The 21,123-nt window shown below is 46.4% G+C and overlaps 1 pseudogene; it reads left to right on the forward strand.

Annotated features, from left to right (window-relative positions):
• The first annotated feature begins 6,523 nt into the window (after positions 1–6,523).
• LOC106004339 lies at positions 6,524–13,794 on the forward strand (annotated as a pseudogene).
• The last annotated feature ends 7,329 nt before the right edge of the window (positions 13,795–21,123 follow it).

Here is a 21,123-nt window from a genome sequence, read left to right on the forward strand (position 1 = left end):
AATGCAATTGCTGGGTCATGTGGTGGCACTATTTTTAACGGTTTGAGGAATCTCTATACTGTTTTACAGAGTGGCTATATCAGGTTGTGTTCCCACCAGCAGTGTAAGAATGTTCTCCTTTCTCCAAAACCTTGTCCGTATTTATTGTTTCCTGATTTCTTAATTTTGGCCATTTTGACTGGTTCAATGAGGTATCTCATTGTGGCTTTGATTTGTATTTCCCTGATGCTGAGTGATGTTGAGCAATTTTTCATGTGTCTGTTGGCCATTTGTATGTCTTCTTTGGAGACATGTCTGTTCATGTCTTCTGCCCATTTCTTGTTCTTTGGGTGTTGAGTGTGATAAGTTCTTAGTAGATTTTGGATACTAGTCCTTTACCTGACAAGACATTAAAACTAGTATTTAAGACAACTTGTATCAATTGTTTACATCTTTGGTGTGAGAAAGAAATTCAAAGATAAGGTATTTTTTCCACTCTCCCTGTAATACATGTTTTTTACTTACTTTTTACGTAACTCTTATATGTTTTTACATATTTTTACTCACCCCTTTTAAAAAGTGTTAAAATCTCTGTAGTCTTGTTTAATGTAATCAAAATACTGTTACATGCACAAAAAGGATCAGGTAGAAAGACTAGTGTAAAAATTTACTGATTGTAAGAATTAAAGAACATGAAAAGCTTTTAATATATTCCACATAATGACTTTCACGAATTCCTAGTACTATAAAGATAAGCAAGGACATTCATAACCAATTGCCCTCTGATTCTCAAAGAAAAACTAGCACACTGAATGGAAAGTATAGTTATTGTCTCATAACATTCATATTCCAATTTTCTAAGTAAGTTCCAGGTGGTGGGCATTTAGCACAGAAACGAGATACATAGAACATACAGGCACAGAGAAGACAATGGTTACTTCACTTGACAGCTCTGAAGCCCCCTCCCAACACATTGCAGAGTGGAATTCCCTTCTTTCCTGCTGACTGCTTTGTGGGAGGTTTTAGCAATATCACTGCTTTTTACCTCTTGGAAATTATAAACAAATTTGTTAAATTTGATCTTCCTGTATTTATTCCTGTCACCATCCACCATTGGTTTTTGAGTAATCTCTCTCACTTTATATCTGGCTAATGACATGTTAGCTTTTTTGAGAAACTTAGGACATTCAGTCACACATTAATCCATTGTTGTTGGGATCAACTTTTGCCAGGGTCTCTTTGAGTTAATTAGACTCCTCTTCAGAAATCTCAGTGGGAACCATGCCATCCATTGAAAGAACTAAAATGCCAGGAGACATGGACAACTTCTCTGAAGATAAGCTGGCTAAACACCACTTTCATAGCTTCTCAGGATGAAATGTCACAGGGGACATAATCTGGCCCAAGAGTAGTGTGTGCAGTGGACCCAGACAAATTCTGCCCTAAGAACCTTGGCATTTGTTGTGGTTTTCTTTACAGTGACAAAGCAGAATGGCTTGTTTTGAAAATCTGTGGTCTACAACAGAAACTTAAATTAATTAATGAATTTATTTTCATTTAAAGGATGATAAAGAAAAAATACAGAATGTCCTATGGACTCATAAAACTACTTGCTTTAATCATGACATATTTCAGGACATATATATATATTTTTTTTTTCTTCTGCTTTTTGTGTGGGAAGCCAGACTAATAAGGAAGATTCTTCACATTATTTTTATTATACCTGAAAACTGATAGAATTTACCTTCTATATCTAACTGGAAGGTGAGTGACAGCATACAGTGTGCAATAGAGCTGTTAGAATGTGGTAGGCCTATACTCCAAAGTAATTCTCTTTTTCGAAAGATAATCTGTAGATTATGGCAAATACTTAATGAAATACTCTAATCATGGGTTCAGTGGAAACCAGCAAGATCATAATGAAATTCACGACACTATTAGGGTAAGCCTTATTTCTGCTATTCATTGGTTTTAGCATTGTGGAAAAGACAGTAACACGTTCAGGGCAAGATTTTTCAATGGAATAAATATCCTGCATCCTCCTAACCTAGGGTTAGGGTTAGAGTCTATAGGCATGGCAGGCCGATTCTGCCAGCACTGAGGTGGGCTTCCCAGGGGGCTGAGTAGAGGGCAGGTGGCTGGCTTTCTGAAGCAATTCAGGCCCCCACACATCTAGCATTTAGAGAACTTTCTCACAGGGTTTGGGCTGTGAACACTTGGGACCACAGGCCAGGCCCAAGCAAATCCCCTGAGGGACCCTGTTGCTGGAAACGAATTGGCTGGGGATTTCTAGCCAATTACCACAAAGTTTCTGCCCAAAGGCCAGCATTGTGGGGTGATTCGGGCCATGCATCCACCCAACATTTGGTGCAATTTCTCACTAGGTTTGTGTTATGACCATCCGTGCTCATGGGCCGGGCCCACCTGGCTCCCCTGAGGGCCCCAGGTGAGGTCAGCTCCCCAGGGCTAGTGTTGAGGGCGGGGGTCAGGCTGAACATCAGGCTCCGGGTTTCTGGCCTGAGGGGTACTGACTGTAAGAGTAGCCTCAGGGGGTCCTGCAGATTTTTCCCACTCTGAGGGTTTTACACAACTCCAAACAGCACAGTTTCCTCCTGGGTGGCAGGCAAAGCTGGGTTGTCGCTCAGGGCTTGGGGGCCAGGCCTCTGGGGATAGAAGCCTATAAATACCACCTATTGTTAGGATTAGAGCCTAGGGTCATGGCAGGCCCAAACTGACAACACTTAGATGGCTACCAGGGGATTGAGTAGAGCCAGGTGTTGCTGGTATTCTGTGGCAATTCTGGCCATACAGGTACCTGATATTTAGAGCCCTTTTTCATGAGGTTCTGGCTGCGACCACAGACCAGGGCCAGGTGGCTCCCTTTCAGTCCCCATCGCTGGAAGCAAGTTTTCTGGGGTTTTCTGGCCAATTCTCATGACCTTTCTGCCCAAATCACATTGATTTGGGCAGAAAGCTCATGAGAATTGGCTGGTGTTGTGTGGCAATTCGGGCCGTGCTCATGCCAGTGTTGGAGTGCTTTCTCACTAGGTTTGTGTTGGAACCAACCAGGATCAAGGGCAGGGCCCATGGGGCTCCCCTGAGGGCCTCCTGAGCCAGGCTCCCCAGGGACAGAGTTGAGGTTGGGGGTCAGCCTAAGCATCAGGCTCTGGGTTTGTGGTTTGGGGAGAGGGAAGCTGAAGGTGTGGGTGGCCTCGGGGGGCATCAGGTTTCTCCCACTCTGAGGGTTTTGCACAGGTCGAGAAGGCTTGGCTTCCTCTAAGGTGGCAGGCACAATCCTGATCTGCCAGTGCTGTTGCGGGCTCCCCAGGGGAGTGAGTAGAGGACATGGTTTGCCCACATTATGGAGCAATTCAGGCCACAGGATTGCCTGGCATTTAGAGCGCTTTCTTGCATCATTCAGGCCACGACTGCTCAGGACCATGGACCAGGCCATGCAGCTACCTGAATCTGGCATTGTGTTTAGCATCTCTTTTTTGGGGAACCACTACAGAGGCAGTGTGCAACCCAACCAGCTCCTTCCTGAACACTGCTCTCCAGGTCCAGCCACAGGCACTTTGAATTGCATCTGTGAACATCTGCTGTGCTTTATCTCCATTTATTTTGGGCATCCATTAGGATGTTTTGTCCTGAGGCCCAAGAAGAGCCAAAGAGAAGGAACTTTTGGTGTCTGAGCATGCTCACTCATTTTTCTGTAGAAGTGAGTGATAATTGCTTTTTCCATTTACATCATTTCTGCTGTGAAAGGTTTCTTAGGAACACTGTATTTCCAAGTAGTGGGGGAGCCTGTATCCCATCCTGCAGGGTTATCTTTCATTTCCATGCTGCACAGAACATTCAATGACTTGCGGATTTTATCACTCAAACATGGCACCTTTGACTACCTTCACCCATTTTCTGCCACCATCCCTGAATCTGGCCACCACCAACCTGTTCTCATTATCTATGCACTCAGTATTTTTTTGCATGTGGAATGTCCATGAGAACCTCTGGTGTTTGTCTTTCTGTGTCTGAATTACTTGGCATAATGCTCCCAAGGTCAATGTTTCCATGTCTGGTTATTGTGAATAATGCTGCCATGAATATGGGAGTGAATCTCTCTTTTGAAGGGAGCGTCTTTGTGTTCTCCAAAGTAATACTCAGTAGATCAATTACCAGGTCATGTGGTACTTGTATTAATTTTTTCCAGAACCTCCACAGCGTTTGTCACAGTGGTTACACTAACTTCCATTCCCACCAACAGTGCATAGGGTCCCCTTGTGTACCCACCCTTGACCACACCTGTTGTCTATCTCTGGGAAGATAGCCATTCTCACAGTTGTGAGGTGATGGTTGATTGCAGCTTTGACCTATGTTTCCCTGATGACAATTAATGATGTTGAACAGCTTTTTTTTGTGTCTGTTGGCCACCTGTATGTCATCTTTGGAAATTGTCTCTTCACATATTCTCCACAGTTTGTATTCAGTTTTTGTTTGGATTTCAGGAGTGTTTTGTGTATTTTGGATATTAACCTCTTCTCACACATAGGATGTGGAGATATTTTTTCTCATTGGGGAGATTGCCTTTTAAGGGTCTGATGGTTTCTTTTGTCATGCAGAAATTTCAGTTTGCTGTCCTTCCACTTGTTTATTTTTTGTTTTTGTTGCCTTTGCCTTTGGTGTCTGGTGTAAAAACCTCTTCCCCAACATAATATCCAGAAACTTACTACCTGTGTTTTCTTTCTGGAGGTTTATGGATTCATTCCTTATATCCAAGTCATTCATCCATTCATAATTTTTTTGAATTTATTTTTTATTTATTTTCAGCATAACAGTATTCATTATTTTTTCAACACACCCAGTGCTCCATGCAATCCGTGCCCTCTCTAATACCCACCACCTGGTACCCCAACCTCCCACCCCCCACCGCCACTTTTTATGAGTGGTATAAGCTAGTGACCTAGTCACATTCTTCTGCATTTAGTATCTAGTTTTCCCAATACCTTTCACAGAAGGGACAGTCCTTTCTTTCCCTGTGCTTGATATTCCAATTAGCAGTGCATTACGACACTGTCTGTGTTTTACTTGTGTGTTGATGAGGATTTGAGAAAGGAAAATGTTGTCAGTGCTTCCACAAATTATACACTGGAACAGTCAAATAATAAATTTTTATTTTTAATAGGAAGTATTCTGCTTCAATTCTTAGTTTAAATCAGGAAAGGGGCCCTCTTTCAGTTCTGGTAATGAGTACCAAAGACCTTCCTAGGGAACATTATCAGATTCTATTGGAAACTTGGTCTTTGTTATTGTGGAAGAATAAGAAGTCAACCAGTTATTTGTCTCCTGTTTTATTTTCCATGAACAGTTCCACAATGTTTGGTTTCATACCTCTACCATTGTGAAGTAATCCCAACTTCAGCAGCAGCTCTCTCTTCTCTGCCAAGGGTATGTTTCAGCCAAGACAAAAGTGAATTCTGGGGTGACTGTGAGACCCTAGGATCATAATGCTATTGGTAGGGAGTTACTGAGATCTTAAATTCTAAACCAGCTCCTGACATCCAGATAAAATACATTTCAGATTTAGGTTTAGAAACTTCCAATAGAAATTTTGTGTCCATGATGACAACTGAAGAAAATGTGTTATCCCTAAACCTAACCTTAATCCTTAACTTTAACGCTAAAACCTAACCTGACCTAATAGCCCAACCTGGAACCCTGAATCCCAAACCTGAAATTGTACCCAAAGCCTGGACTGTGAACCCTAGCCCTGATCCAAGTCCTGAACCATGAACCCATACCCTAAACCAGTACTCTGAGCCATGAACCCTGAACCCAAATCCCAGCATGAACCCTAACCCCAAATTTGACCTTGAACTTTATCCCATAAGCCTTAAGTCTTAAACCCTAAATCATAAACCTAAAGCCCTAAACTCTAACTGTTCCCTTGCCCCTCACTCTAATCCTCACCCTGACCCTTAATGATGTAGAACTCTGAAACCTGAACCTGAACCCAAATTCAAATCCTTCACCATACTTTGTTTATGCATTCACCATTGATGGGTATTTGCAGTTTCTACCTTTTGATTCTTGTGAACACTGTTTGGGTTCGGGGCTAGGGTTAGGGTCTTGGATTGGGGTCAGAGCCAGGCTTGAGTGCAAGTGGAGGTCAGAGTGTGGGTCTGTGTCAGAGTTAGGGTCATGTTTGGTTGCCACAGTTTGGGTCAGGGACTGTTGTCAATCCATATTGTTTCCAATTAATTTTTCCTTAGCTATTTTTGGAGAAGTTGGGGAATATTGGGCTCCATGCAGCTTGAATTTCCAGAATGAAAAGACTTCAGCTGGACCCAGGGAGGGAGCAGGTGTTTTCATTGAAGGGTGAGCTTCCCTAGTCCTGTACTGCCTCCACCACCTGCGGAGGGTGCAGGACCCTGGATCCAGCTCTGAGCCTGGCCTGCACAGTCACAGCTGGGACAGGAGCCTGGCTTCCTCAGAACCTACTGTGGAGACGTGGGCCCACTCCCACACCAACAAAACAAGCTAGGGGAGAATGTGGGTACACATCCACACGGACAGGATGCACTGTGGAGGACGTGGGGCCGTGTTCACACTGACAGTAGTCCAGTGCCCTCAGGACCAGCCACTGGAGGAGAAGGTGAGTAGAAGCCGCCTGAGGAGGGAATGGGGAGGGGGTGCATGGTCTCAGGACCCCACGGAGGAAGGGCAAGCTGTGTAGACACTGGGGCTTCCATGGTTTTATGTGGTATTGCGTGGTGATGTGGCATCCTGCAGTACCGTGCATGAGGCTGTGGGTTCTCTCCTTTCTGGTCTGGGATGCACAACTCTGGTTACATGTCTGTGTTTGTGCACAGGTGGATTCAGTTCCTGGGGCCCCTCAGATGGTCTGCAGTCAGAGAGCAGATGCTGCCTCGGTGCTCGTGCTCCCCCTACCTTGGCCTTGCAGGGTCCTTCCCATGTCCACACCCGCTTCAGGATTGGTCTGGAGTATGGAAGTTTGGGAGCAACAGCACGGACTCTGAGGATGGCTTTGGGGAGAGTAGGTATTATACAAGTGTCGGTTCTTCCCTGAGCACAGAGTATCTTCCCATCTGCGTGTGTCTCCCTTCATGTCTGTCTTCAGTGTCTCACAGTTGTCAGAGGACAGGTGTGTCACCTACTTGGTTCAGGGCACTCCCAGGTATCTTGTTCTTTTGGATGCAGTAGTAAATGAGATTGTTCTCCGTAGTATCTTTCTGATGGTTCCTTCGGAGCACATAGAAATGCAATTGATTTGTGTATTGATTTTGTTCCTTGCAAGTTTCTTGAATTTATTAATTCTGTTTGCTTTAAACTCAAACTGCCAGTTATTTGAGCAACAAAATGTGTTTATTTGGGAATAGCAGAGAATGGCAATCTGGGATAAGCAAGCTACGTTCACATCCTGGCAAGTGCAAGAAACAAAAGAGAGGAACACTATTTCACAGAGAAGGAGGAAGAAGGTGGGAGTGTTACTTGGAAGGAAAGTCCACTAAAGAAAGGAAGGGGTTTGGAGTGATGGAGGATTCTCACTGGCTGAGCTGCAGGGATGGTGGGTTTCTTGTAGGAGATGAACCCTCTAGCTTCCCCTGTGGGGCCTGGAATGGATGAATCTCTCCTGTGGGGGATTCTAATGTGGGGTCTGTAATGGACACTGAGCACCAGACGCCCCCTTCCAGCCTCCCCTTCTGGCATCCTGAGACCACTTTACTGAGGCTTCCCTTCATGCTTTTTCACAGTTCTAACGAGGTTGTGGTGGGGCACTGTGGAGAATTGGAATTCCAAACCCCACTGCTCTACTGCACCCAAGACACCGGGTGCCCGATTTAATCCTCTCAGGAGTCTCTTGCTAACATGCGGCCTTCTCCAAGGGTGAGTGACCTCTCCACGGTAGGTGAACTGGATCTGGGAAGGCTTGGCCTCCATCCTGAAGTCTGATGTCCTCTCTGTTTCTGTGAAGAGGTGCTAATGTGAATGTCTGGAAGAATCATTTATTCTGTGGTGATTTTAAATCTATAGTAACTTGTGACAGTAGCACAAATGTGCTTTATCTCCACATTCAGACTCCCCAGCTGTCATTTCCTTACCACATTTGCCAGTTCATATGGGCTACTTTGGTGCATTTTACCCCAAACAGAGACACTGTCTCTCAGAACCACCATGTAACCCCAAGTGAGGAAATCATGATGGTTTCCACATTTGAACCCAGACCACACACCCACTTCAGCTGTCACCACCTCCCTGACAATCTGAAATGCACTCTCCATTTGGATCCAGTTTTATTCTTCTGGAACTTCCTCTAGGACTTTATTTATTCCAGTTACCTTATTTGGGTAACCATGGTGGACTTAAGGAGCACAGACAGCTCCAATGTGAGTGGTATTTCCATATGGCTTATGTCACGGGCTACTTTCAGTGTCATCCACGTTGTGTTATGCATAGGTCCTTCATTCTTTCACAGTGACTAAACATAAGAACATTGACCCCTTAAAACATTTCAGGTACACAGTTCTCTGACCTTAACTGAGTTCCCACAGCCTGTATGTAAGAAACACCAACTCCCCATTGTCCTTTCTCCTCAGTGCCCTCCAGCCACATACAGTTTTGTGTCCCAGGCACCTCATCCAAGTCAAATCATACAGTATCTGTCCTTCTGTGACTGGCTGATTTCACCCAGCATAATGACTTCCAGCTTCAATCTGTGTTATAATGTGTGTCAGAACTCACTTCCTTTTTAAGGCTGAATCATGTTACATGGTGTATTAATAACATTTTATTTATCCATTCATCTGTCAGTGGACACTCGGGTGCTTCCACATTTTGGCTGTTGAGAGAAGTGCTGCTCTGAATATGGATACTTTTACTTTCAATTTTGGGGGGCATATAGGCAGCAGTGGAATTCTGTGTTTAACATTTTAAGGAACCACCATATTTTTTTCCCTACAAATGAACCATTTTACTTCGTTCCTTCATAGAGCAGAACAAGATAGCCATGTATGGATCTACCTCTCTTTGTTTATTCTTTTCCCCATGGATGGACGTTTGCATAGTTTCTGGTTTTGCCTATTATGAACCCTACTGCTATGAATATTCCTGTACACTTTTGCTTGTTTGTTTGAACCAGTGTTTTCAATTTGGGGGGTATATATCTAGGAGTATAATTGTTGAATCATATGATAATTCTGCTTTGATCTATTTAAGTAAATGACAAATGTTTTACATGTAGAAAGCACCATTTTCACAAATAAGGTTTAAGGGTTGGTTTCTCAACATCCTTTTGTTATTTTTAGTTTTCTTGATCATAGTGATTCTACATCTAACTGGTTTAAATCTTCATTTCCATAAAGAATAATGATGTTTGGGGCACCTGGGTGGCTCAGTGGGTTAAAGCCTCTGCCTTCGGCTCAGGTCATGATCCCAGGGTCCTGGCATCGAGCCCTGCATCGGGCTCTCTGATCAGCAGGGAGCCTGCTTCCTTTTCTCTCTCTCTCTGCCTTTCTGTGATCTCTATCTGTCAAATAAATAAATAAAATCTTAAATAAAAAAAGAATAATGATGTTTAACATCTGCTCATGTGCTATTCACCATTTGTATGGTTTCTCTGGAGAAGGGTCTATCCAAGTCTTTCATCCATTTTAAAAATGGGGTTGTCTTTTTGTTGAGTTGTAAAAGCTCTTTACATATTCTGGGCAACAAACTCTTATTAGAAAAATAATTTACATTTCTTTTTTAAGAGTGAGTGAGATAGAGTGTATGAGTGGACAGGGGCAGAGGGAGAAGGAAAGAGAATCTTAAGCAGATCCCACACTCAGTGTCGAGCCTGACCTGGTGCTCAGTCTCATCACCCTGAGATCATGATCTGAGCCCAAATTGAGAGTCAGATGGTTAACCAACTGAGTCACCCAGACGTCCAGGACAGATTTTTAATTTTGAGGATATTATTTTGTCCATGTTTTTCTTTTCTTCTCATGCTTTGCTATCAGCTCTAAAAGCACTGCTAAATCCAAGGTTATGAAGACTTATCCCCATTCGTTTCTTCTAGAGTTTATAATTTTACCTCTTACATTTAAGCTTTTAACTTATTTTGAGTTAATGTTTATATGTGGTGTGAGGTAAGGGTCCAATTCCATTCCTCTGTACATAGATAGCTGATTGTCTAGCACCCTTTGTTGAAAAGACCATTCTGTCCCTCCAGGGTAATGTCCACACTTGTTAAAATTCAGTGGACCATAGATAGATTTGACAGAGAGAGAGACAGCCAAAGAAGAAACATAAGCAGAGAGAGTGGGAGAGGAAGAAGCATGCTCCCCGCTGAGCATGTCCATAGATAGTGGACATAGATAGATTTATTTCTGGGGTCTTGGTTAAATCCCACTGATCTGTATGCACACTTTTTTTTAAATTAACATATATGTACACATACTTCTAAAAAAATTAAAAATTAAAAAATTGGGTGTTGAGTTTGGTGAGTGCTGTGAAGTGTGTAAACCTGGTGATTCACAGACCTGTACCCCTGGGGATAAAAATATATGTTTATAAAAAATAAAAAAATTAATTAAAAAATTAAAAAAATATTTTATTTATTTGAAATATTTTTTTAAAGATTTTATTTATTTATTTGACAGACAGAGATCACATGTAGGCAGAGAAGCAGGCAGAGAGAGAGAGAGAGGAGGAAGCAGGCTCCCTGCTGAGCAGAGAGCCCTATTAGGGGCTCCATCCCAGGACTCTGGGATCATGACCTGAGCTGAAGGCAGAGGCTTTAACCCACTGAGCCACCAGGCGCCCCTATTTAAAATATTTTTAAATTTAAATGTATTATTTGTTTCAGGGTACAACAGTGTCACAATGTTTTGTTCACTGTTGCTTTGTACTAAGATTGAATTTTGGAAGTATGAACTTCCACCTTCAATTTTCTTTTTCAAGATGGTTTTAGCTATCTTGTGGTCCCTTAAAATTACATATGACAGTTATGATTAGCTTGTACATTTATTCCCAAAGGCTTTTGTGAAATTTCTTGAGAACACATTGAATTTCCACATTGCTTTGTGTACTGTTGCCATATTATCAAAAATATGTCTTTTCATCACCATGGGGTATCCTCAGATTTATTTAAGTTTCCTTTACTTCCTTTCAACAATGTTTTGTAATTTTTAGTGTACAAGATATAAACTCCACTACATCTATTCCTAAGTATTTCCTCAATGTTGATGTTCCCTAAAAAAGAATTGTTTTCTTGAATTCCTTTTCGGATGATTAATTGCTAGTGTATATAAATAAGAGAGATTTTTTTGTATTGACATTTTGTCCTGTAGCTTTGCAGAATTAGGGAACTGGCTGTAATCTTTTTTGTTGTTGTTGTTGATTCTTTAGGAAGCACTCTGTATAAGATGATGCCATCTCTGGCCTCTGAATACACCTGGTTCTACTGTTTCCTTTCTCATGTGGATTCCTTATTACTTGCCTTATTGTTCTGGGTAGAACTTTCAATACAATACTGAGCAAGGAGTGAAAGCCAGCATGATGGACTTGTTTGTAATTTCACAGTAGAACTATCAATCCTTAAAATTGAGCACGATGTTTGATTAGGGTTAGGGTGAAGTTAGGGTTAGGGCTTAGGGTTAGGGTCTCCCCATCTTCCACTGTACAGAACCCTTTCTTCTCCAGTAACCAGCAGAGTGATCTTTTCAGAACATAACCTTTGAGCCTCTCTGTGATCCACTCCCTGGCTGCCTGTCCTCTCCAGCCTTCCCTCTCCCACCGTATCCCCCCAATCCCCATGGGCCTCCCAGGGTGTGGTTGTCTCACATCTGCCTTGGGCCAGACCCCAGGCCTTTGCCTTCCCTCTTCCCTCTGCCAGGAGTACTCTTCTCTCCCTTTGCCTCCATGTCTGGCTTGTTCCCCTGTTGACTGGACCTGGACCTGCCCCCCTTGACCTGACTCATGTCTGCCAGCTACGTGTGGCCTTGTCTCCCATTTAAATGTAGTGCCTGCTTTCCCTTTGTGAGTGATTTACTAAGTGACCAGGTATTGGGCAAGCACAGGGAAGTAACCTTAGTGCCTGAGTGAAAAAAATCAGTCTCATGGCACCTGGGTGGCTCAGTCGTTAAGCATCTGCCTTCAGCTCAGGTTGTGATCCTGGGGTCCTGAGATCAAACCCCACCATGTTGGGCTCCCTGCTCAGCGGGGAGCATGCTTCTTCCTCTCCCACTCTCCCTGCTTGTGTTTCCTCTGTGGCTATCTCTCTCTCTGTCAAATAAGTAAAACCTTAAAAAAAAAAAAAAATCAGTGTCAGAGGGGCTCACCACCCTTGCTGACAATGGGGAAGCTGTTATCCCTGCAGGTAGTCCCTTAGAGAGATAAGACTTCCAACTTCTTGGGGCCCAGGAGATGTGGATTTAGACCTGGAAGCTTACACTCTTGGATTCATGGCTGGGGCCTAAGTAAGCCTCCCCTTCTTCCAGTGGCCCTCTTTCCCCGTCCATGCCCATGAGCTGGACCTGATTCCTGATCTGGGGGTGTTCAAGGGTGATGGCTCTTAGGAATAGCAGTGGTTGACTGATGGACCTTGTCAGCAAGAAGCCCAGTAGCCTTCAAGGGAGGACCCTACGGGGGTGGAGACAGCTGTGGGGGCCAGCGACAACCCTCTCAAAGCAAAGTGGGGCAGGAAGCCAGCCCTGCTGATTCTAGCCAGTCTGTAGGCCATAGAAAGGAGGGCTGTGCCCAAAGGTGCTCCACTCCTGGCAGGTGAGGACAGGATCTGCAGGGGGTCAGCCAGGGGAGGGCACCTTCAGGTTTTTCCTGGGACCTTGGCACAGAGGGAGTGTTCCTGGCTCCAGCATGCTGACTGTGGGGTTGGTTTCCCGACTCTGAAGCCTCAGGCTCCCCTTTGTATTATGGGGTGCTGATGGCCCCCATCTCTGGGAACCAGAAATGTAGGGAGGCCCTACAAGCAGTCTTGCTCAGGACAGGCTGGGGGAGTGGCTGTTGCTTAAAGCAGCCCCAGGCCTGTCCCCTTGTAGAAGGTGCACAAGTTCATGGCTCCTAGGTCTGGGGTTCTGCTGCCAGCCTCTGACACTGACCCTCCTCCCACCTTGTCCCTTATCCCTGTAGATTGGTGGTCTTCCTGGAGCTGTTCCTGAAGAGGGCAGAGAAGCCCATTGTGGTGTGACACAGGGTCACCTACTAGGTTATCACTGACCAGCAGGCTGACAGGCCTGTGTGCCCCCCTGGGAGGTCTGGAGGGTGGTGGTCCTTGAGGCCCCCAGCACCCCACACTGACAGGATGTGTCCATGCAGCACATGGTGATGGTCAGCCACTTCTGTGAGCAGTGCTTCCTCCATGAGGTGGAAGACCTGATATGTGCAGATATGAACTTGAAGTTCTGTGACCATGTGGGCATGGAACTCCTGTCCCCCTTTTTGGCACCCCACACCACAGTTTCTACTGGGTGTCCTATGAGCACTTCAGCTACCAGCACTGGCCACAGTCCCAGGCCCACATCCCCAGGGATCAGGGTGATGTCTACTACATGGGGTCCTTTCTGGGGGGATTGGTGGAGGTTCATTGACTGACCTTGGCCTGTCACCACGTGATGGGGCATGACGTGGCCAATGGGATTGAGGTTGTGTGGAATGGCGAGAGCCACTTGAACAGGTACCTGCTGGACCACAAGCCCACCAAGGTGCTATCCCCAGGGGACTTATGGGACCCACAAGGGCTGGGCTGCCCTCCCCACCCTTCATGAAGAAGCTGAGATTCAGGCTGTGCCCAAGAATCACTAGGGCATCTGGGACTCATGAATGGCTATTCCAGGAGGACCTGTGGGACCCATGGTGGCTGGGATGCCCTCCCCCCTCTTCATGAAGAAGCTGAGATTCAGGCCATGCTCCAGAATCACGAGGACGTCTCATGAGGGTCTGTCCCCATCTCCATCAGGGGGTGCTGTCCTGAGCAAAGCTGTGAGAGCAGGTTCCTACTTCTGTCCCCTTGAGGGAGACCATGGAACCAATCCCTGCCCACACAGGCATGTCCATAGCCCGCAGCTACACCCACACACAGAAGGCCTGTCTAGGGACACAGGGTCCTCTCTTTGTGGTCATTATATTTTTATAACTTCTGAGTCATTCACAGACATGAATGGTTCCAGTTTTATGCCAGATGTTTTTTCTGTGTCAATGCTGAGCAACCATCTTTAAAAAGAACAATCAAGGAAAAGGCTTTCTTCCTGGTTCTAGAAAGACACCACCTGGTGGGGATGGAAGTGGTCCAGCAGTGGCCTTGGAGAAAGGATGGCCTCTGGTCAGGTCTTCCTTCCCAATGCCTGCACGTAGCCACAGCCATGGGGCTTCAGGGTTACAGAAGGGGGGGCGGGTAGAGGGATAGGGTAGTGCACTGAGCCACCTCTCAGACATTCAGTCCCCTGACTGCCAGAGGCCTTGGCTGTGGCTCCTAGCTCAGACTCCAGAGGAGCATGGAGCCCTCTGAATTATTCACGGTTTCTGCCTTCGTTTTATTTTTTTTTTATTTTTAATTTAATTTTTTAAATTTTAAATTCGTTATCTGTACTGATGTACTGATAGCATATCAGTAGATTTTAATATAGTGTTCAGTAATTCATTAGCTGCCTGTAACACTCAGTGCTCATCACAACTTGTGCACTCCTTAATACCTGTCACCCAGCTACCCTATCCCTCCACTGTCCCCTGCCTTCTATAACCCTCAGTTTTATTCCCAGAGTCCAGAATGTCTCATGGTTTGTCTCCTTCTCTGATTTCTTCCCATTTAGTTTTCCTTCCCTTCCCCTGGGGTCTTCATCTCTATTCCTTATGTTCCACATATGAGTGAAACCATATGATTCTTATCTTTCTTTGCTTGACTTATTTCATTCAGCATAATCCCCTCCAGTTCCATCCATGTTGATGCAAATGGTGGGTATTCATCCTTTCTGATGGCTGATGAATATTCCCTTGTATATATGGACCATAGCTTCTTATCCACTCACCTGCTGAAGGACATCTAGGCTCTTTCCACAATTTGGCTTTTGTGGACATTGCTGCTATGAATATTGGGGTGCCGGTGACCTTTCTTTTCACTACATCTGTATCATCAGGGTAAATACTCAGGAGTTCAATTGCTGGGTCATAGGGTAGCTCTATTTTCAACTTCTGGAGGAACCTCCATACTGTTTTCCAGAGTGACTGCACCAGCTTGCATTCCCAAAAACAGTGTAAAATTTTCCCTTTTCTCCACAACCTCGTCAAGACTTGTTGTTTCCTGTCTTGTTAATTTTAGCCATTCTAACTGCTGTAAGGTGGTATCACATTATAGTTTTGATTTGTATTTCCCTCATGTTGAGGGATGTTGAACAATTTTTTTAATGTGTCTGTTATGAGGCTTCTCAGTCTCCTCTGCTCCTCTCATTTTCCTCCTCAGCCTAAAGATAATCTCAACCAGTCTGCAGCTTTGAAGACAAGTTCAGCCCAGATGTCAGAAACATACCTTGGAGATCTCAGCCTAACCTACCCAATCTGTCCTGTCCACGTCAGGTGCCTACACCACCCTCCCAACCCCCAACAGCTGGACATCTACTCCTCTCACAGATGTCCCCATCTCAGGGGAGGGAAACACTATGTCCAGACCCATGGATTTTTCTGTGACTTGTTGATTTCCACCAACTCTTCCAGTAGTGAGGTGGCTAATGGAGGACATGTGATGTCTAAACCATAAAGACATACGTGAGTCTCTACCGCCTAATTTGTGTCATGAAATGTAAGAATTGGGGCAAATGGAAACCAAGCAGAATCACTGAAAGAAAGGCTGAGTGATGAGGAGCTTTAGGGAAGAAGGGCCTGGAAGCTCTGACCTATTCCCAAACCCCTGGGACACTGCATTCATGGGCTGGGTGCCTGCTCAGGGCCGACCCGAGAAGGCCCTAGGCTCTGCTCTCTGGTGATTGTCAGACGTGGCAACTAAGAAGTGAAGGCATCTGCAAAGACTGGAAGTTATTTTGTTTTGTTTCATTTTGTTTGTTTCCAGAAGGAGGGAAGTTTCCAGATGTTTAAGGAAATCTCACCCAGTTGACAGCTGACCACCACATTCACAAACCAGACACTTCTATGGCCACACATGACAAGGGATACAGATTTGACAAAATCAGTTCAGAAATGCCACTAAGCCAACAGCAGAACTGCAGTGAGAGGAGCAGCATCAGTGAACCCTGGGGAGGGGAAGAACTGGTATTTGATTTGCTGCATTACACTATTCAGTGTCCCAGATCCAAAGGAGAGAGACAAGTGGTGGTGACACAGGAAAGGAATGTATTTCAGTGCCACTGACATTGGACGACTGATGCCTGGAACGGTCTCAAGGTGTTGAAAAGCCCTCTTTCACTCCAAGAGCAAGGGAGCTCCAAGCCTTTGCTATACATCTTGCCCTGCACATCGCTTCCAGCTGCCTGGTCCTGAGTTCTGCCCTTTTAATGAAATGGTCATCTAGTAAGTAACATGTTTCTCTGAGTTCCATGAGCCACTTGAGCAGACTATTCAAACCTGAGGAGGAGGTTGTGGGGCCCTCCAATCTGTAGCCATAGCTCAGAAACATGGGTGATCTCTCTGCCCAGCCACTGGCTGACTGCTATGTTAACAACACAGGGAGTCAGTGGCCACACGTGGCAAAGAACACAAGCTTGACAAAGTTAATTCAGAAAAATCACTAAGCTAACAGTAGCAACCACAATGAGCAGCAATAATGAAGCCTGGGGTGGAGAGCATCTGATATTCGGATGCTTCCATTATAATATTCATCATCACATCCCGAAGTTGTCAATGGGTCCAAGTCCCCCAGCTGGGGGTCAGGTAGCTTCTTACATCTTCCACCTCCCTCTCCCTGGCTCTCCCAGCCATGCACAGCTCTTTGCTGCTTCCCAGCAGAGGATGGTTTTAAACAATGTCAGGAAGAAAGGATGGGTTTTCCTGACTCCCCCTGCCACCACCCCTCCCCAAGGGCTGCAAGAGAGAATAGTTTTCTGCAACTCCTCTTAAGGTCCCTGGCTGGGTATGGAAATTGACAAAGACAGATAAACAGGAGAAAAGCTGGCAAAGTGTATTGATTTTTTTGGTGGGAGCCTCACAAAAACATAGAGACCAGCAGAGGCAATTGGAACAGACAGTTCTACATTTTAGGCAAAGAAACAATAAACGTGTGAAGAATTGAGAGACACAGGGGTTTGAGGTAGGGCTGGTAAACAGTAAACAAATAACCAGGAAGATAAAGGCTAGTTAACCAGGTTTGTTCCTTTACCCTTTGTGGCCCTAAATTTCTTGACTCTGGTGATAAGCATGTCGTCCCTGCAGTCTGGGGAGAGAACGTACCATGTGGGAGTAGTCTGACCTGCTTCATGGAAGAAGGGCTGATGGCTGGGAATCAGAGGGACCTTCTTGATTCTGCTCTATGCAAAATTCTTTCAGTTTCTATATTTAATTTGCCAACGTGCCATATTTGGGGCAGTGTTGCCTATGACTTCCCACATGGTTGCCCTGTTGCTAAGGGTGGTCACCTCTCCTTGGGGAGATTGGGTGAGAGTGTGCAGATCTTACTTCAAGAAACTAACTTCATTTCCTGCAAATCTCTATGCAGTAGTGGGATCATAGAATCACATGTCTCTCTGTGCCCAACACCACCTAAACTATTGGCCATTTCTTGCACTTGAGCTGAGTACAAAGGATTAGGAGTAGGGGCTTGAGGGGAGGTCCTGGGCCAGACTTTGTGTTTGGGGACACAGGCCTTCCAGCCAAGCTTGTGCTGAGCTCAGGAGGGGGCCTGTATGGAGACCCCAGCTGCAGATACTGCTGTCTGCTGATGCCCCTTCAGTCTGCTCCAGTATACCTGCTGCTAGGGAAGCACCTGCCCCTCCTCTCTATCTGGCTCTCTTCTGCACCAATCATGCTATTCCCCTGCCAGTCACTGTCAGCCTGCAGCCTTGGAGGGTGGATATCCCAACGATCTTCAGACCTGGGGACAGATCCAATCGGGTGGGACATGGTCTCCCAGCAGGCCTGAGCACCAAAGCCCCCATGGTGCTCACTCTCCTCCTGGGGGTTCACTGTGCCACATTCTCCCTTAGGCTCCCTGGACCCAACTCCTCTCCTGCTCAGGGACCACTCTTGGCCCAGGATCCACACGCTGGGACTGGGGGCAGGTCATCTGGACCTTCTGGACTTGCACTTCCTTGCCCATGACATGGGCACAGCCTGGCCTCACAGACTCGTCAAAGAAAACCCAGTGCAAAAAGATGCAGGTCACTTCAAGGGAGATGCCAGGTGACCCCAGAAGGAATTCACAGGTCTTCCACAAAACACGGGGCTCATGGAGCCCAGTGTGGGATGTGGGCACCCATCCAAGGGGCATGGCGAATCCTGGTGAGGGTGGCCCTGGTTGGGGGAGGGGAGACCACAGAAGGGTCGCAGAAAAGGCAGGAGACAAGAAAGATGACAGGAAAGAGCTTCCCAAGAGGTTGATGGAAGAGTGAGAGGATCCCAGAGACCCTTGGGAAAACTCGGAGGCCCTGGAGATGTTGGTTGAAACTCTGTCATTTGGTCAGAAAAGTTGTGCCACAAACCCCCAATCAACACTGGCTGATTTACTCTTTGTTGTTTCTAGGAATCAGGGCATATGGGCCATTAGCACTCACATTGCATGAAGTCTAGGATATATTTACTTTTCATCACTTTTCAGGACTAGATTTTTCTAGAGGAACTGCTAAGCATGGGCCTCTCCATTCTTTTCTTTGTGCAACTGGCCTGTTTTCAGGAGCAGATCCTGGTGCTCATCACCACTGCTAATCCCATCACCTGCCACAGTAGATATGACCAAATGGGTTCGGGGGATGCTCACTGATGAAGCCACAGTGCTCAGTACAGAGCAGGGCCCCCAGCTCTTCTGCTGAATGAAGGAGGAGGGAAGTGGATGAAGGGTAAAGAGGGAGGGAGGGAAAAGAGGGAAGGAAGGAAAGGAGGGAGGGAGGGATAGGGGAGGCAGGGAGAGAGGGAGGAGAGAGAGGGAGAATGGCAGGGTGGGATGAGGGAGGATGAGAGTGGGGGGTGGGAGGGAAGGCAGGAGGATGGAAATTAGGGAGAAAGGAGGGAGGGAGGATGAGAAGGAGGGAGGGAGCAGAGTCAGGTGAAACTTTTCTCTGGCCTTGGGTTGAGAGCAAAACATTTGCTCTCCGTGGTGTATCTTCCAGCTTTTTGCATTTCCCTGGTTTCTGTGTGGGCCACAGGAGGAACCAACTGTGTCCTGTCTTGGGTCAGTCTGTGGTGTCCCAGCAGGAATAAAGGTCCTGACCCCGAGATTATGCCCATAATTCCTAAAGGGGCTTCTATGATTACATCTCATCTGTAATATCCGTCAGGGGGTTCAATATCAAATAAGGGAAATTGTATGTCACACAAACACAGAAAAAAAATGAGTCCCCTTTGAAAATAGGTGGGTAGATGCAAAGGCACATATTGTGTGATCCTACATTCAGAACCATCCAGAACAGGTAAAGGAACAGAGAAGGCAGTTTAGGGGTTGCGAGAGGCCAGGCTAAAGGAGAAATGGGCAGGGAGGGCTTTGGGTTCAGGGTCTCCTTTGGGAAAGGAGATACCCTGCAGTGATGTTCTGTGGTGTGGTGGCACAGCGTTGGGAATGTACTTAATGCTTATGACTTGTTCTAGTGAAAACAAGTAATTTTATTTAAAACAAATAATAAACAGCATGCAGAACATGAAAAGACAAAATAAGTTAATGTGTACCATAGAGAAATAATACACAAGTAGAGGACAAAACATTCCTGTGGGCCATTATGGTCGGGGGATAGAACAAGGAATAATTGTACAATGAGCCGGGCTTTGGGCTCTGGATGTGGCTCTGGGAGCCCCAAAGGAGCAGGAGTAGGGGTAGGGGTTGAGACAGGGGCAGGGACAGGAGCCAGGACAGATGCAAGAGCAGGAGCACAGGCTGGCATAGGGGAAAGGTGAGCGGCTCTGGCAGGGGCAAGGGCAGGGCAGGAATTGGGGCAGGGGCTGGGGCAGAGGAAGGGGCAGGGACAGGAGCAGGAACTGTAGCAAGAGCAGAGGCTGGGGCAGGGACAGGCGCCAGCTTTTCTGGGAGAGTGTCAGGCTCTCTATGGGCAGATGGCTGGTCACCTGCTGGCTCCTAGTCTCCTGCTGAAGTCTCTCCAGTCACCATCCCCCACCCCACCCCCCTCCCCCCCGGAGCAGTGGAGGAAGTTGGGGTTGGCTCTAGCTCTTCAAAGCAAGACCCAGGTATCCAGGCACCCACACTTCAGAGATAGCCCCCTGCCCACCTCATTTTGTTGGAGATCCTGGAATGGAGAACATGTTTGTATGCCTTTGCAGAGATAGAGCTCAGCCCAGGGCCTCCCAGAGAAGCTACAGCCAGGAAGGAACCCTCACCGGACATCTCCCCAACAGCAGTCCACCCACTGGATTGTGTAAGCCCAGTCCTTGCTCCTGGCTTCACACCAGCCTCTGAGGTCTCTGCTCTGTGGGGCCTAGCACTGACCCATCCCCAGACACCCACATACACCCAGCTCTGGCCTTCTCACCCTTGGACTCAGCCTTTGTGGGCTCCAGGTCCTGGACCACAGTCTGGTGTTGTACCACCAGGGACAGTGATGTGGGCAGTGTCAGAGGCCCTTCCAGGCAGTCCCCCGTCCCTGTTCCTGGAGAGCCCCCCGTGATCACTCCCTGTGTCAGGGAGATGGAACGTATGTCCGCCAGCCTCCTCCCTGTTTCATCACCTCTGGTGTTCTGCAAAGACAGGGACCAGTAGCCCTGCCCAGGCATTCTCAGTGGCCCTGCTGCTCCCAGATCAGACACAGACCTGTGCATGCACAGCCCCATACCTGGGACAGGAACCTATACCTGCAGGACATGGGATAAACCCTGGGGAGAAGCTTATAGCCCCCTATACCCCATCCCACCCAGCCAGCCCTGACCTGGGGTGTGAACATGACCTGCCCACTGGGCATCTGACCCCTCATCATCCTGCTCTTGAATGGGGTGAGCACACCGTATATGAGCCTTCTTTACAAATACACACACAAG

Source organism: Mustela putorius, unplaced genomic scaffold, assembly GCF_011764305.1.
Source record: "Mustela putorius furo isolate JIRA1106 unplaced genomic scaffold, ASM1176430v1.1 tig00003987_pilon_pilon_pilon, whole genome shotgun sequence".
Taxonomy (NCBI): domain Eukaryota; kingdom Metazoa; phylum Chordata; class Mammalia; order Carnivora; family Mustelidae; genus Mustela; species Mustela putorius.